The following is a 14,354-nucleotide window of genomic DNA, read 5'->3' as shown; positions in this document are numbered from 1 at the left end:
ATGTTCTATGTTCTAACACAGTACACACTGTCAGAGATGCTAAGTTTTGGATGAAATGTTAATCTGAGACACCCTCTCTGCTTTGGGGTTGATACAAGTGTTCCCAGGCCACTATATCAGAGAAGAGTAATTATTGCTGGTGTCCTGGCTGATACTTACCCCTCAATGAACAATACTAGAATAAAGTGCTGAGGGGAGATTTAATTAACATGTATTAGATCATGAAAGGCCTGGACAAGGTGAATTGAAAGCTAAAGTATTGAAGATGTCAATAACTAGGGAACATGGATATAAAGTAATCTGTAGAATGATTAGTGGAGAGTTGAGAAGATCATTTATACCTAGAATTCATTGTCCAAGCAGTGGTGGTGACAACAGAAGTCTTTGTTGCATTTAAAATGAATCTGAAGATAAATTGCTTCATATTCTGCAATGGTTACAAAGTCACCACAGAAGGCATTTCTGCAGAAAACCATGAAGAACTAATGACCAAAATAAATGAGAAAGAAATCTTGGAAAATGGAAGGACTTGTTCTCCTGGAGTACTGAGGGAACAGGGAGAGATATGCAGAAGAGGAATCAGTAAATATTAAATGTAAACATGATGCTGTTTTGAAAAGAGAGGAAACAGTATCTACAGACAGAAATTGGAGTGGGAGTAGGTCACACACTCCCTCAAACACCACTGGTCCTCTATCTTGTCTGCTTTTCTGACCTGTTGCCATATCCTTGGGTTACCTGGGCCTGAACTCCACTATACTACCTGCTCCCCAAAGCCCTTCCTTCCCAACAGACCAATAACCTATTCATCTCAACCTTGATCATAATCAATAATTCAACACAGCACTTTGGAGTGGGGAAATCTAATGATCTGAAACCTTCTAAAAGGGAAATCCCTCCTTTATCTTAATTCTAACTGACCAACTCCTTAGCTCAAGATGATTTCCCCGAGTTCTATAGACACTCCATCTAATGAAATAGTTTCTCAGCCTCTACCCTGTCAAGCCTTCCCTGAATCTTAGATGTTTTAATGAGACCACATGTCTTCCAAACCTATTCAACCTCTCCTTGAAGGAGAAGGAGAGGTTGAATAGGTTTACCGGTGGAGTGAATCCACATCACCTTGTCCTTAAGGTGTATATATTCTTCCTTAACCCCTTCCTTCTAAGGAAAGGAAAGCTGCACAACCACAAAAATCATTCATTTTACTTTGCATTGGTAAGACCTCTGCCACAAGACATTGAGGGGCTAATACCAGTTTAGAAGCCTCTCAAACTGTCACAGTGTCACACAAGATCACAGAGAACCCAAATGCAGAACCCTGGTACAAGACTGGAGTCAGGATGCTTCCTCAGAACCAAACACAGGCAGCAACCAGAAGGAATCTTGCCTTAGGGCTCTGAGCCAGAGTCCCAACACAGAAACAGGATTTTCAAGGAGACAACAAAACCAGCACTGCTCTAGAGTTGACAGCTCCAAGCAACCAGGAGACCCTAAGGTGGACCAATACTCTAACCCCCAGTGCTAGTGAAACCAGGGTTCTTATGCAAGTCTCCTGATGGGACTCTGGTGTGTGTCATTATGTGATTAGTGGTGCATGGAAACCATGTGCTGCACAACAAGGGACCATCAATGGGGCCGAATCGAGGGCCAGCACTCGGAACCACGACACAAACACTTTGTATCATCCCAGGAGGCCATGAGTGACAATGGAACTATGTACACAAACTGTGTGAACACCATCAATGTATAGAACCAATAATACTGTGAATTTACAGACTGAACACCATGAATGTAAAGAGAGCCATGCACTGTGTTTTTTGTACTTGTGTACATTTTTTATGAATAAAGTTTATTTCTGAATAATCAGTAAAAGTAATGAAATCTCTCATCTGAAGTAGATGAGGATTAGCTGGGCAGTAATAAAAAGCAGATAGCATGGATTCAGAAAGTAAATATCCAGCCTCCTCAATTCTTGTGACTTTGAGTAAGAATAGAGGGAACTTGGAGTTCAGGTACTTGGTTCCCTGTAAGTGGAGTCACAGGTAGACAGAGTGATGAAGAAGGCTTTTGGTATGCTGGCATTCATTAGTCAAGGCACTGAGTATTGTAGTTGGGAGGTCATGGAGCGGTTGTACAGGATGCTGGTGAGGCCAGACTTGGAGTATTATGTTCAGTTTTGGTCGTTCTACTATAGGAAAGATGTTATTAAACTGGAAAGAGTGCAGGAAATTTTTACAAGGATGTTGGCAGAACTTGAGGGAACTGAGTTATAGGAAAAGGTTGGACAGGCTGAGACTTTTTTCCTTGGAGCCTAGGAGACTGAGAGGTGATCTTATAGAGGTGTATAAAATCATGAGGGGCAAAGATAGGGTGAATGCACTCAGGGTTGGGGAATCAAGAACTGGAGGACATAGGTTTAAGGTGAGAGGGAAAGATTTAATAGAAACTTGAAGGGAAACTTTTAAACAGTGGGTGGTATGTATGTGGAACGAGCTGCCAGTTGAAGTGGTTGAGGCAGGTACAATAACAACTTTTAAAAGACAGTTGGACAGGTATATGGATAGGAAAGGTTTAGAAGGTTATGGGCCAAACGCTGGCAAATGGGACTGCCTTGGATGGGCATCTTGGTCCAACATGAACCAGTTTGGCCGAAAGGCCTGTTTCTGTGCTGTATAACTCATTATGATGAATCCTAGGCACACTTCTGTCTTCCCTATCCCTGGACATCAGACGTGACCTGGGCAGAGAGAAAAATCTTGAACAATTTCATAATAAAACCTTCCTTTCAAACAAATATAAAGAAATGAAAAGTTAGTTCTGTTCTGCTCCTTGTTCCCTTGAACCAGTTCTCTACAATACACATAACCCAGAACAAAAAGGAAAATGTTGCCATTCTTAAATAGACTGCTGCTAGGATATGCCTCAAACTGTAATCCCACTTGGGAGAATTAAACACACTACATGGTAGCACCAGTGCATTGTGTGCTGGCTCCATAATTTATTTTGTTGACTTGTCTGGAAGCAAATTTCAGGGGCAGCATATTAAACACTGACACTACTATAGAACATAGAACACTACAACACAATACAGGCCCTTCGGCCCACAATGTTGTGCTGACATTTTATCCTGCTCTAAGATCTATCTAACCCTTCCCTCCCACATAGCCCCCTATTTTTCTATCATTCCTGTGTCTATCTAAGAGTCTCCTAAATGTCCCTAATGTATCTGCCCTGACAACCTCTGCCGGCAGTGCGTTCCACACACCCACCACTCTCTGTGTAAAAAACTTACCCCTGACATCCCCCTTATACCTTCCTCCAATCACCTTAAAATTACGTCCCCTCGTGGTAGCCATTGTCGCCCTGGGAAAAAGCTTCTGAGTGTCCACTTGATCTATACCTCGTATCATCTTGTACACCTCTGTCAAGTCAATGTTGTGCATTTGACACTACTGACCATGGATAAAGTTTTAGCTGTCTGTGTCAATGCTTTTAGAAGAGCATTTGACAGATTTCCATTCAAGGGCTTACTATTTAATCTCCAAGCAGTGGAGACACTTACAAATGGGCAAAAGGTAGAAAAAAGCATGGACTAGTGAGCAGGAGTGTACCAGGGTGGGTAGGTCCAGGGTGTGGGACACTTATTGGACCTCTACAGTTTCAGTTTTGCATCAGTTATATTCAGCTGATCAATGCCAAACTGGAATGGGCTGCTGTTCCTGAGGATGTAGCAGGAGAATTACAAAATGACCTGAATCAAATCAATAGGTGATCAGAGTAATGCCAGATGAAATTTAACACAGAAGTTCATACTGTCACAGAAATTCCCTTTGTTCCACAGATTGCCTTCCCCACCCCCTCACTTTCTCAGCTACCTCCACGGATACACCTTCTCTCTTTCTCAGTTCTGATGACAGTTCTTCAACCTGAAATGTTAACTGTTTCTACTCCTACAGATGCTGCCTGACCTGCTGAGTATTTCCAACATTTTCTGTTTTTATTACAGATTTCGAGCATCTGCAGTTTTTTGATTTTCAAATTTAACACAGTACTGTTTAGAGAAATAAATGAGTGTAAATTAGGAGGAAAGAAGTTAGAAAACATTGACTTCCTTCCCAATTATGTAGACATAATTATTTCTATTTGTGTCCTGGTAGACTTGAGGCACAACATCCTGAACCACTGGTGTGGTGATCAAGACGGTAATCATCTTATTGAATTACGTAACCTGAACACTAGAGTGAAGAACGTGTCATGCTCTGTCCAGACCTCATCTTGAGTATGGTGTCTATTTCTCAAAATTAGGATTAAAGGAAGATATTCAAACATAGACCAACATGGAAGGAGTGTGAAGGTTCTGGAGAGGGTGTAGAGGAGATCTGTTGGGATGGTTCCAGGGATAAAGTATCTCAGGTACTAGACTGGAGAAAATGAGGCTTCTCCTCTTGGAGCAAAGGACAGGAGGAGATTTGGTAGAGGCGAACAAGGTCACAATTGAATTAGCTGGGACAAACAAAGAGAAGAAATTCCCATCAGTGAATGGATAGTGATGCAGCTGGTCTTACAGCTCCAGCAACCTGAGTTCAGTGGAGACACAAGAGACTGCAGATGCTGGAATCTGGAGCAAAAACCAATCTGCTGGAGGAACTCAGTGGGTCGGACAGCATCTGTTGAGGCAGAGGGATAGGTGACATTTTGGGTTCAGGACACCAGATACTGACACAGGGTCTCAACTCAAAGGTCCTGATGCAAGACCCAAAGAGTCTCAAGACCTCCACAGATGGTGCTCAACCTACCTGAGTCCCTCCAGCAGTTTGATTTTTAGCAGCAGGGTTCGATCCTGACCTCAGGTGCTGACTGTTTCAAGTTTGAAAGTTCTCCCTGTGACTGTGTGTGTCCAGGGGAAACCCACATAGTCAAAGGGAGAACTTGCAAACTCCTCACAGACATCACCAGCGGTCAGGATCGAATGCTGGAGCTGTGAGAGAGCAGCTCTATGAGCTGGGCTACTCTATGGATGATACATTAAAAGGAGGTCGCATTTGCTCTCTCAGGTAGGTGCTAAGTATCAATTGGAACTAATTGGAAGAGCAGAGGAGTTAGCCTCCGATGTCCTACCCAGCATGTATCGCTCTTTTAGAATTTCTAAAGAAAATAGATGATCTGAGCATGACTACATTGATGTTCATGGGAGCTTGCCGTGCACAAATTGGCTGCTGCCTTTCCTACATTACAACAGGGAATACACATCAGAGTTGCTTCATCAGCTGTAAAGTGCTTTGAAATGAGGTGAGATGTATTGGAGAAGGCAATTGTTTTGCCCAAGACTGCAAGAAATTGCAGAGAGTTGTGAACACAGCCTATTCCATCACACAAATCAGCCTCCCCTCCACTGACTCTGTCTACACTTCCTGCTGCCTCGGGAAAGCAGCCAACATAATCATAGACCCCACCCACCCCAGTCATTCTTTCTTCTCCCCTCTCCTATCAGGCAGGAGATACAAAAGCCTGAAACCACCAGACTCAAGGACAGCTTCTACCCCACTGTTATCAGACTCCAGAAAGGACCTCTCGTTTGCTAAAAGATGAAACCTTCAACCCGAGATCTCCCAGTCTACCTCGTCGTGGCCCTTGCACTTTATTTGTCTACCTGCACCACACTTTCTCTGTAACTGCAATACCATATTCTGCATTCTGTTTTCTCTTTATTACCTCGATGTAATTATGTATGGCATGATTTGTCTGGAAGGCACACAAAACAATCACCTTTCTCTATATCTCGGTATATGACAATAATAAACCAATGCCAATACCAAAATCAATCTTTGCTTTCCTTTTATCCACATCCTTGACCTTCAAGTGTTAATCCATCTACACTACAGTGGCCCGTAAGTGTGAGTGGTAGCAGAAGCAGGTGTTAGGGTGTGGATTACTCAGTAACTCAGCTGGTTTCTTTAACTTTGCCACTGTTAACCATTACTCATCAGCTTCCTCACAGAGATTCCCACAGTCAACTCAGAAAGCGTTACAGGCACTCAGGTTTTAAACAGCCACGAAATACAATCAATAGGAAAAATACACATTTAGAAAAACCTTATTAAAATCATTTTCACCTCTGAAAGACTTCCTATGGTGATTAATTTGACACCATCTACAGCATAAAATGAGATTTTGTTTCATCGGTTTAGATTTTGCCAGACTTTGAGCAATCCTACCCTTCGATTCCCTCCCTCAGTCGAGAAGCATGTAGACTACCAATTGCTGTTTAACTCTGTGGTGAGTTTTAAACATTTCATCCAGTCTATCACCAGGAAATCCCTTCTCCCTTCTCAGTTCCATTTGGCTGGAACTTTTTCACAACTCATTTTCTGGGTGTGGCACTCTTGGCTGGTTAGCTGTGGCTTGGAGGGAGACACTCTGGCCTTCAAATTGTTCAAATGTGTCCCAGAGCTTCAGACCCTGGCTGCAGGAGGTGCAGTCCTTCAGGTGAGACATTAAACTGGAGCCCCCTCAGCGTTCTCTTCTAAGATCATCAATCTGAAATTGTTTCTCTGTCTACAGATGTTGCCTGATCTCTGAGCATTTTAGATTTCCAGTATCTTCACTGTGATGCTTTTGTGTTAGGGTTATAACTTGACAGAGCAGACCTGACCTTAGTTTAAAGCCTCATCCAAACTACAGCATCTCCAATAACCCAACGCTCTCTATTGCCCACACTGGAGGCTCAGCCTGTATCATTGGGCTCACACCTCTGAAGGGGGGCATAACATAAAAATCTTCTGCCACACAGGGCGCTGAGTCGGGCTGCCAAAGAGGAGCAGGGGCTTGGTGAGAAATGTCACAATTTTACAAATTGTAGGCAATTCTAGGGCTCAGCACATAGATGCAATCATGAAGAAGGCACATCAGCATCTCTACTTTCTTAGAAGCTTAAGGAGATTTGCCATGTCACCAAATACACAAACATACTTGTGCAGATACCTTGTGGTAAGTTTCCTGACTGGTGGCATCCCGGCCTGGTCCGGTAATTCCAATGCACAGGAACGCAAGAGGCTGCAGAGAGTAGTGGACACAGCCTGGTCCATCACGGGCACAGCCCTCCCCACCACTGACAGCATCTACAGGAGGTGCTGCCTCAAGAAGGCGGCATCTATCATCAAGGATCCCAACCATCCGGGTCATGCCCTCTTCTCGCTGCTATCATCAGGTAGGAGGTACAGAAGCCTGAAGTTCCATTTCATCAGGTTCTTGAACCAACTACACAACCCTAACCCTACCTCAGCAACAGGACACTACGGACCACCTCTTGCACTACCATGGACTTGTCTCTGTGTCATTTTTTGCACTAATCTCTTGTTTTGCACAGTCTATTTTTTCTCTTCACTGTCTTCTATAATTTATGTATAATTTATGTTCTGTGTGTTGTCTGTACCTATGTGCCTGTGATGCTGCTGCAAGCAAGTTTTGCATTGTACCTGTACCTCACTGTACTTGTGCACATGACAATAAACACCAAAAAGAAGAAAAATTAGAAGGACTTTAAAAGAATTCAGCTAAGTTACCCAATCTCTAACAAAGCTTACAATAATCTTGTCAAATTTCTTTGATGTGTGCAGACAAGATCACATGACTTATTTAGTTAAACATATTTTATAATAAACTCCTTAAGTGTAAATTCACATTGAGTATTGAATTTCCCAGGTTTTACATCTTAATTCCATCATAACAAATACAGTCAGTGATGCAGCCAAGCTGTCAAACTGCAATGAAAATCTAATGTGTTGTTGTACCCACTGTTTTGACATGTGAAGAATAATTTCACAATTAGTTGCTTCTGTTATATAAATGATACAATTTCCTGTTGTGATATGGTTCCCCATCACCTTGTATAAAATGTGACAGTAAATAAGCAGCTCTGTCAGCAAGAAGAAGGGGCTTCATTCAGGCTTGTGCTGCTGACAAAAAGCCGCTTACTAGACAATTTTCATTTGGAATTGGCAATGAAATAATAATGATCTGGCTGTGGTCTGAAAATTGTTCATATTTCATGCGGTAGTCGTATAGTCTTCACAAGGAAAAGTTAGGTTGCAAGTGAAGATGTGTAACTTGGGAACAGGTCTGTCTCCAACTCCGAGTGTTTGTGATATGTATAAATGACTGAGGTGAAAATGTAGATGGGTGCGTCAGTAAGTTTGCAGATGACACAAAGGTTGTTGAGGTTATGGACAATGAAGAAGGTCGTCGAAGGATACAGCAGTTACAGATGTGGGCAGGGAAATCGCAGATGGAGTTTAGTCTGGGCAAGTGTGAGGTGTTGCACTTTGGGAGGTTAAATTTAAGGGGAAAGTGTACAGTTAATGGCAGGACCCTTAACAGCATTGACGGACATATGGATCTTGGAGTCCAAGTGCATAGCTCCTTGAAAGTTGCCACTCAAGTAGATACTGTAGTGTGGAAAAGTAGGCTTATGACATGCTTGCCTTCATTGGTCGGGGCATTGAGCATAAAAGTTAAGAGGTCATGTTACAGCAACATAAAACTTTGGTTAGGCCGCACTTGGAGTATTAAGCGCAGTTCCAGCTGTCCCATTATGGGAAGGATGTAGAAGCTTTGGAAAAGGCACAGAAGATGCTTAACAGGATGCTGCTGGATTAGACGGTATGTGCTATAAGGAGAGGTTGGACAAACTTGGGTTGTTTTCTCTGGACTGTTGGAGGCTGAAGGGAGACCTGATAAGTTTGTAAAATTATGAGAGGCATAGATAGGGTAGATAGTCAGAATCTTTTTCCCAGGGTAAGGATGTCAAATACGAGAGGACATGCATTTAAGGTGAGAGGGGGAAAATTTAAGGGAGATGTGCAGGGCAAGCTTCTTACACAGAGGTTGGTGGGTGCCTGGAACGGGCTGCCAGGGGTAGTGGTGGATGCAGATATAATAGTGGCATCTAAGAGGCTGTTAGATAGACACATGACTATACAGGGAAAGGAGGGATATGGATCATGTGCAGGCAAAAGAGATTTAGTTTAATTCATGTTTGGCACAGACATCATGGGCCGAAGGGCCTGTTCCTGGGCTGTACTGTTGTATGTTCCATGTTCTATGTTCTGTGTCCTAAGTGAGACAAATAATGGTCACCCTGGGGAGCTGTGAAACTGCATTGCCTTTGGTTCAGTGAGTTCTACTCATTGTGTCGCACAGTAGAGAAACAGGCTTTGTAGCCCACCATGTCCCTGCTGACTATCAAGTCCTATCTATACTAATCCCATTTTAGTAGCTCTCAGTCTGCCTTGACAATTCAAGTCCACATCCAGATGTTTCGTAAATGTTCTGAGAATTTCCTTCGGACATGATTTTCAAATCTGTCAGGACTATGGCAATATTCCAGGTACAGATTTGGTTTTCATTGAAAGTGGTTCCATTTACCATACAAAATATGACACAGCAAATCCAATCCACATAGACTCCAGTCATTGTGCTGGTCAGCATCTTGTGACATCCAGAATAAGAACAACTTTGTGTAATTTTGTATTTGTTTTATAACTATTCTTTCCAAAAATAACTGTAATGGTAATTGCTTGTTTAACATTCCACTAGCTGCAGTTGATCTATGGGAGGAGAGTGTTGCATTTAGTTCCATTCTGCATTGAACAAACAGGCACTTTCAAACTGAGGTCCATGGTTTCATTAGACCCCTGTGTATTCATGGACTAGTGTAAAGTTTTACAATGCAGCTTGCTGGATTCTACCTGCACCAGCTCTTTGGAAATATTTAAACTTTCTCTACATTTCTTTACTATCCACTTTTAAAAGCTGCTATGATTTTTTTCCATTGCATAATATCTTGTGTGTATACTATTTTAAAGAATACTATTTTCCATCGCTATTTGGTGACAAATCCATCATTGTAAAATTTCTCATGGTAGCTTGCTTCCTAACTGAGCTCACAATTTACTTGCTATTTCTGAGGTTATAGACTTAAGCTAATGGCTCTGTAAATTGTAAATAATGTAATTCTTTATAAGAGTCATGGAGTCATAAACGGATTCCTGTGTTCTAGTTTTTGGTTCATGGCTCTGTGGGTTATGGCTCTTTAAATGCTCACCCAGGAGCTTTCTTCATGTGTGTGTGTGTGTGTGCGTGCATGCGTGCGTGCGTGCGTGCATGTGTGTGTGTGTGTGAGGAGACCAGAACCCAACCCCACCACATCCAGTTCGAACCCAACCTGAACCTGAGGACAGATAACTTTTCCCACATCCAATCTGACCATCGGCATAAATGGAACAATCTCCGCCAGGCTGTCAGAGGATGAAACACGGACTGTTGATCAAGAGTGGAGAAGGTGTGCGATGTTACTAGGTAAATGATCTTGACATGGGTAAAACACTGAGGCAGGCTAGTCTGGCATGGCCCAACCTGGTAACCGGTAATTGGTTTACTATTGTCACATGTACCGAGATACAGTGAAAAAATTTGTATTGCGTGCCATCCAGACAGATCGTTCCATACATATGTACATAGAGGTACTAAAAAGAAAACGCAGAATATGGTGTTGCAGTTACAGAGAAAATGAAGTGCAGGTCGACAGATAAAGTGCAAGGGCCATGGAGAAGCAGGTTGAGAGATCAAGAGTTCATCCTTATCAAAAAAGAGGTCCATTCAAGAGTCTTATAATAGCGGGATAGAAGCTATCCTTGGGCCTGGTGGTACATGTTCTCAAGCTTTTGTATCTTCTGCCTGACAGGAGAGGGGAGAAGAGAGAATGACCTGGGTGGGAGGGGTCCTTGATTATGTTGGGTGCTTTCCCGAGACTGTGGGAAGTGTAGATGGAATCAATGGAGGGAAGGCTGGTTTTTGTGATGGACTGGACTGCATTCAGAACTCTCTGCAATTCCTTGCTGTCCTGGGTAGAGCAGTTGCCGGACCAAGCTGTGATGCATCCAGATAGGATGCTTTCTTTCAGTGCATCTTTAAAATTGGTGAGGTTCATCGAGGACATGCCAAATTTCTTTAGCCTTCTGTGGAAGTAGATGCACCGGTGTGTTTTCTTGGCCATAGCATCAACTTGGTTCGAATAGGGCAAATTGTTGGCCATACTTACACCTTGGAATTTGAAGCTCTCAACCATCTCCCCCTCAGCACCATTGATACGGACAGGGGTGTGTACTCCACCCTCTTCCTGAAGCCAATGACCAGCTCCTTCATTCTGCTGACAAAGTGGGAGAGGTTGCTGTCTTGACACCATGCCACTCGGCTCTCTATCTCCTTCCTGTATACCATCTTGTCATTGTTTGAGATCTGGCGCACTATGGTGGTGTCGTCTGCAAACATTTAAATAGAGTTAGAGCAAGATCTGGCCACACAGTCATGAGTGTATAGGGATTATAGTAAGGGACTGAGGTCACAGCCTTGAGGGGCACTGACATTGAGGATAATCATGGAGGAGGTATTATTGCTTATCCTTACTGATTGTGGTCTGTTGGTCAGGAACTCATCCTGACCTGATCCTGAACATACACATGACCTGACACAAACCAAACACAGGTCCCATTAGACTGAGGTCAAGTAGCCAGGCTCTAGTGGGAGGTTCCTATACCTAATATCTTTTCAAGCAATGAGTTCCAGTCCCTGTCACTCACAGAGTGAAATCATTTCTCGTCCTTTAATCCTTCCACTGATGAATTTAACCTTACTGTCTTCTCTGCTAAGGGAAATAGATCCTTTCCATTTTTCCCTATCTAGACATCTCATAATTTTATACACCTCAGTTGAATCTTCCTTAGTCTCCTTTGTTCCAAAGAAAATATCCACCCGTTGGATATTAGCCCCTCTGAATCTAAGGGTTTGGGGGTTCAAGACTATTCCAGAGACCAGAACTTCAAACACCCAATGCAGTGACTCCAGGGTACACCCAAGGGAGTGCCTCACTGTTGGAGATGCCATCTTTCAAGTCTGACAATAAACCAAGCACTCATCTAATACAGATGTAAGAAACCTTCTGGTGCTACCTTGCCGTAAAACAGCATCTTTTAGATACCTGCTAAGAGTTATCTTTCACTCAATATCACTAAAACAGACTATCTAGTCATTATCAAGCTGTTGGTTGTGGGAGCTGACCATGTAAACATTGACTGCTGCATTCCTATCCCTACAACACTTCTTTCATTGGTTGTAATGTGTTTTTGAGCATCCCGACATCACGAAAGATTGCATGTAAACGCGAGTTTTATTTCCTGTGGTAGGTGTCACTGAGAAACCCAGAAGGGTAGGAGAGAAGTGGGCTAAACCAGACTCAACTCCCACAGAGATGGTACAGACTCGATAAGCTGGACGGCCTTTTCCTGTTCTGTGCTAACCTGATATCTGGCTGGTCTTTTTCCTCTAGTTGTGTTTCAGCTGGTAAGTGGTTTGCTTTAAACAGAAGTTCCCACCGCTCTCTTGTTTTATTGAAAATGATTTGACAGCATCAGAGAAACCCCTATGACAATACCCACATTTTGTTGGAGGAAATGCTGGGTCTTTCCTCTACACTGCTTGTGCTAGGCTGACGGAATTTACAGCTGCAACACACAAAATCCTGGAGGAACACAGCGGGTCAGGAAGCATCTATGGAGGGAAATGGACAGTCGACGTTTCGGGCCGAGACCCTTCATCAGGACTGGAAAGAAAGAGGGGAGATAGCCGGTATAAAGAGGTGGAGGGAAGGGGTGGAGAAAGAGCTGGCGGGTGATAGGTGGATCCAGTTGAGAGGGGGGTGATAGGCAGATGGGGGAGGGGGAGAGTGGGAATGATGTAAGGAACTGGGAGGTGAGAATTCACAGCTGCCTTAAAACAACCAACCATCCCCAAAGTTCGAAAGCTTTCTTCCATTTTACAAGCATTTTCTTTGGAGAAGAAAGTAGCAACAGTCTTTAATATTACAGTGGCCCCATTGATTTCACCAGACTGTGCAGCTGCATTACTGGCTGGAAGACTTTAATCTGTTAATCAATAGTCACTTCTCTGGTCAACACAGCTCAGGAAGGACATAACAGTGCTAGAGAGGGTGCGGAGCAGATTTATGAGGATGTTGCCTGGGATGGGAAGATTAAAGTTCTGAGGAGAGCCTGACTAGATAGATGGGGGGGTGGGCGAGGTGGGAGTTGGTTTCATTGGAGCAGAGTAAGCTGAAGGGGAGTGCTGCTGAGGTGAACAAAATGATGAGACACCTTCACAGAGTGAAGAGTAAGGCCCCACTTCTTGTGAGCGGAGAGGTCAATAACCAGGGGACATTGATTGGTATTGGTTTATTATTGTCACATGTACTAAGATTAAGATAAGATAAGATATTTATTTATTAGTCACATGTACATCGAACCATACAGTGAAATGCCTCTTTTAGCATTACTGAGAATGTTCTGGGGGCAGCCCGCAAGTGTCGCCACTCTTCCAGCACCAACATAGCATGCCCACAGCTCCTAACCCGTACATCTTTGGAATGTGGGAGGAAACTGGAGCACCCGGAGGAAACCCACACAGACATGGGAAAGCGTACAAACTCCTTACAGACAGCTGCGGGATACAGTGAAAAGCCTTTGTTTTGCATATCATCCAGACAGATCTTGTCACTTACAATTACATCGAGGTAGTAAAAAGAAAACAGAATGCAGAATATAGTGTTGCAGTTACAGAGAAAGTGCAGTGAAGGCAGACAAATAAAGTGCGAGGGCCACGATGAGGTAGATTGGGAGATCAAGGTTTCATCTTTCAATGTATGAGAGTCTGATAACAATGGCAATAGAAGCTGTCCTTGAGTCTGGTGGTTTGTGCTCTCAGGTTTTTGTATCTTCTGCCCGAAGGGAGGGGAGGAGAATGTCCAGGGTGGGAGGGGTCTTTGATTATGTTGGCTGCTTTACCGAGGCAGTGGAAAGTGTAGATGGAGTCAATGGAGGGGTGGCTGGTTTGTGTGATGGACAGGGCTATGTCCACAACTCTCTGTAACTTCTTGTGGTCACGGGCAGAGTAGTTGCCATACCAAGCCATGATGCATCCAGAGAGGATGCTTTCTGTGGTGCAAGTATAAACATTGGTAAGAGTCATTGAACACATGCCAAATTTCCTCAGCTTTCTGATGAAGCAGAAGTGTTGGTGTGCTTGCAAGTATAGGCGTTCGTGTGCTAGGAATTAAGGTAACTGGTGGAGAGATTAGAGGGGAGATGAGGATTTTTAGTACTCATCATGTAGTGGGGGTCTGGAACTCACTGCCTGAAAGGGTGATGGGAGCAGAAATCCTCAGTATATTCTAAAGGTAGGTGGATGAACTTTTGAAGAGCTGTAACCAACAGGGCTATGGACCAAGAGTTGGCAAGATGCAG

Source organism: Pristis pectinata, chromosome 30, assembly GCF_009764475.1.
Source record: "Pristis pectinata isolate sPriPec2 chromosome 30, sPriPec2.1.pri, whole genome shotgun sequence".
Lineage (NCBI taxonomy): Eukaryota > Metazoa > Chordata > Chondrichthyes > Rhinopristiformes > Pristidae > Pristis > Pristis pectinata.
The sequence above is the reverse complement of the archived record's forward strand: the minus strand, read 5'-3'. Positions refer to the sequence as shown.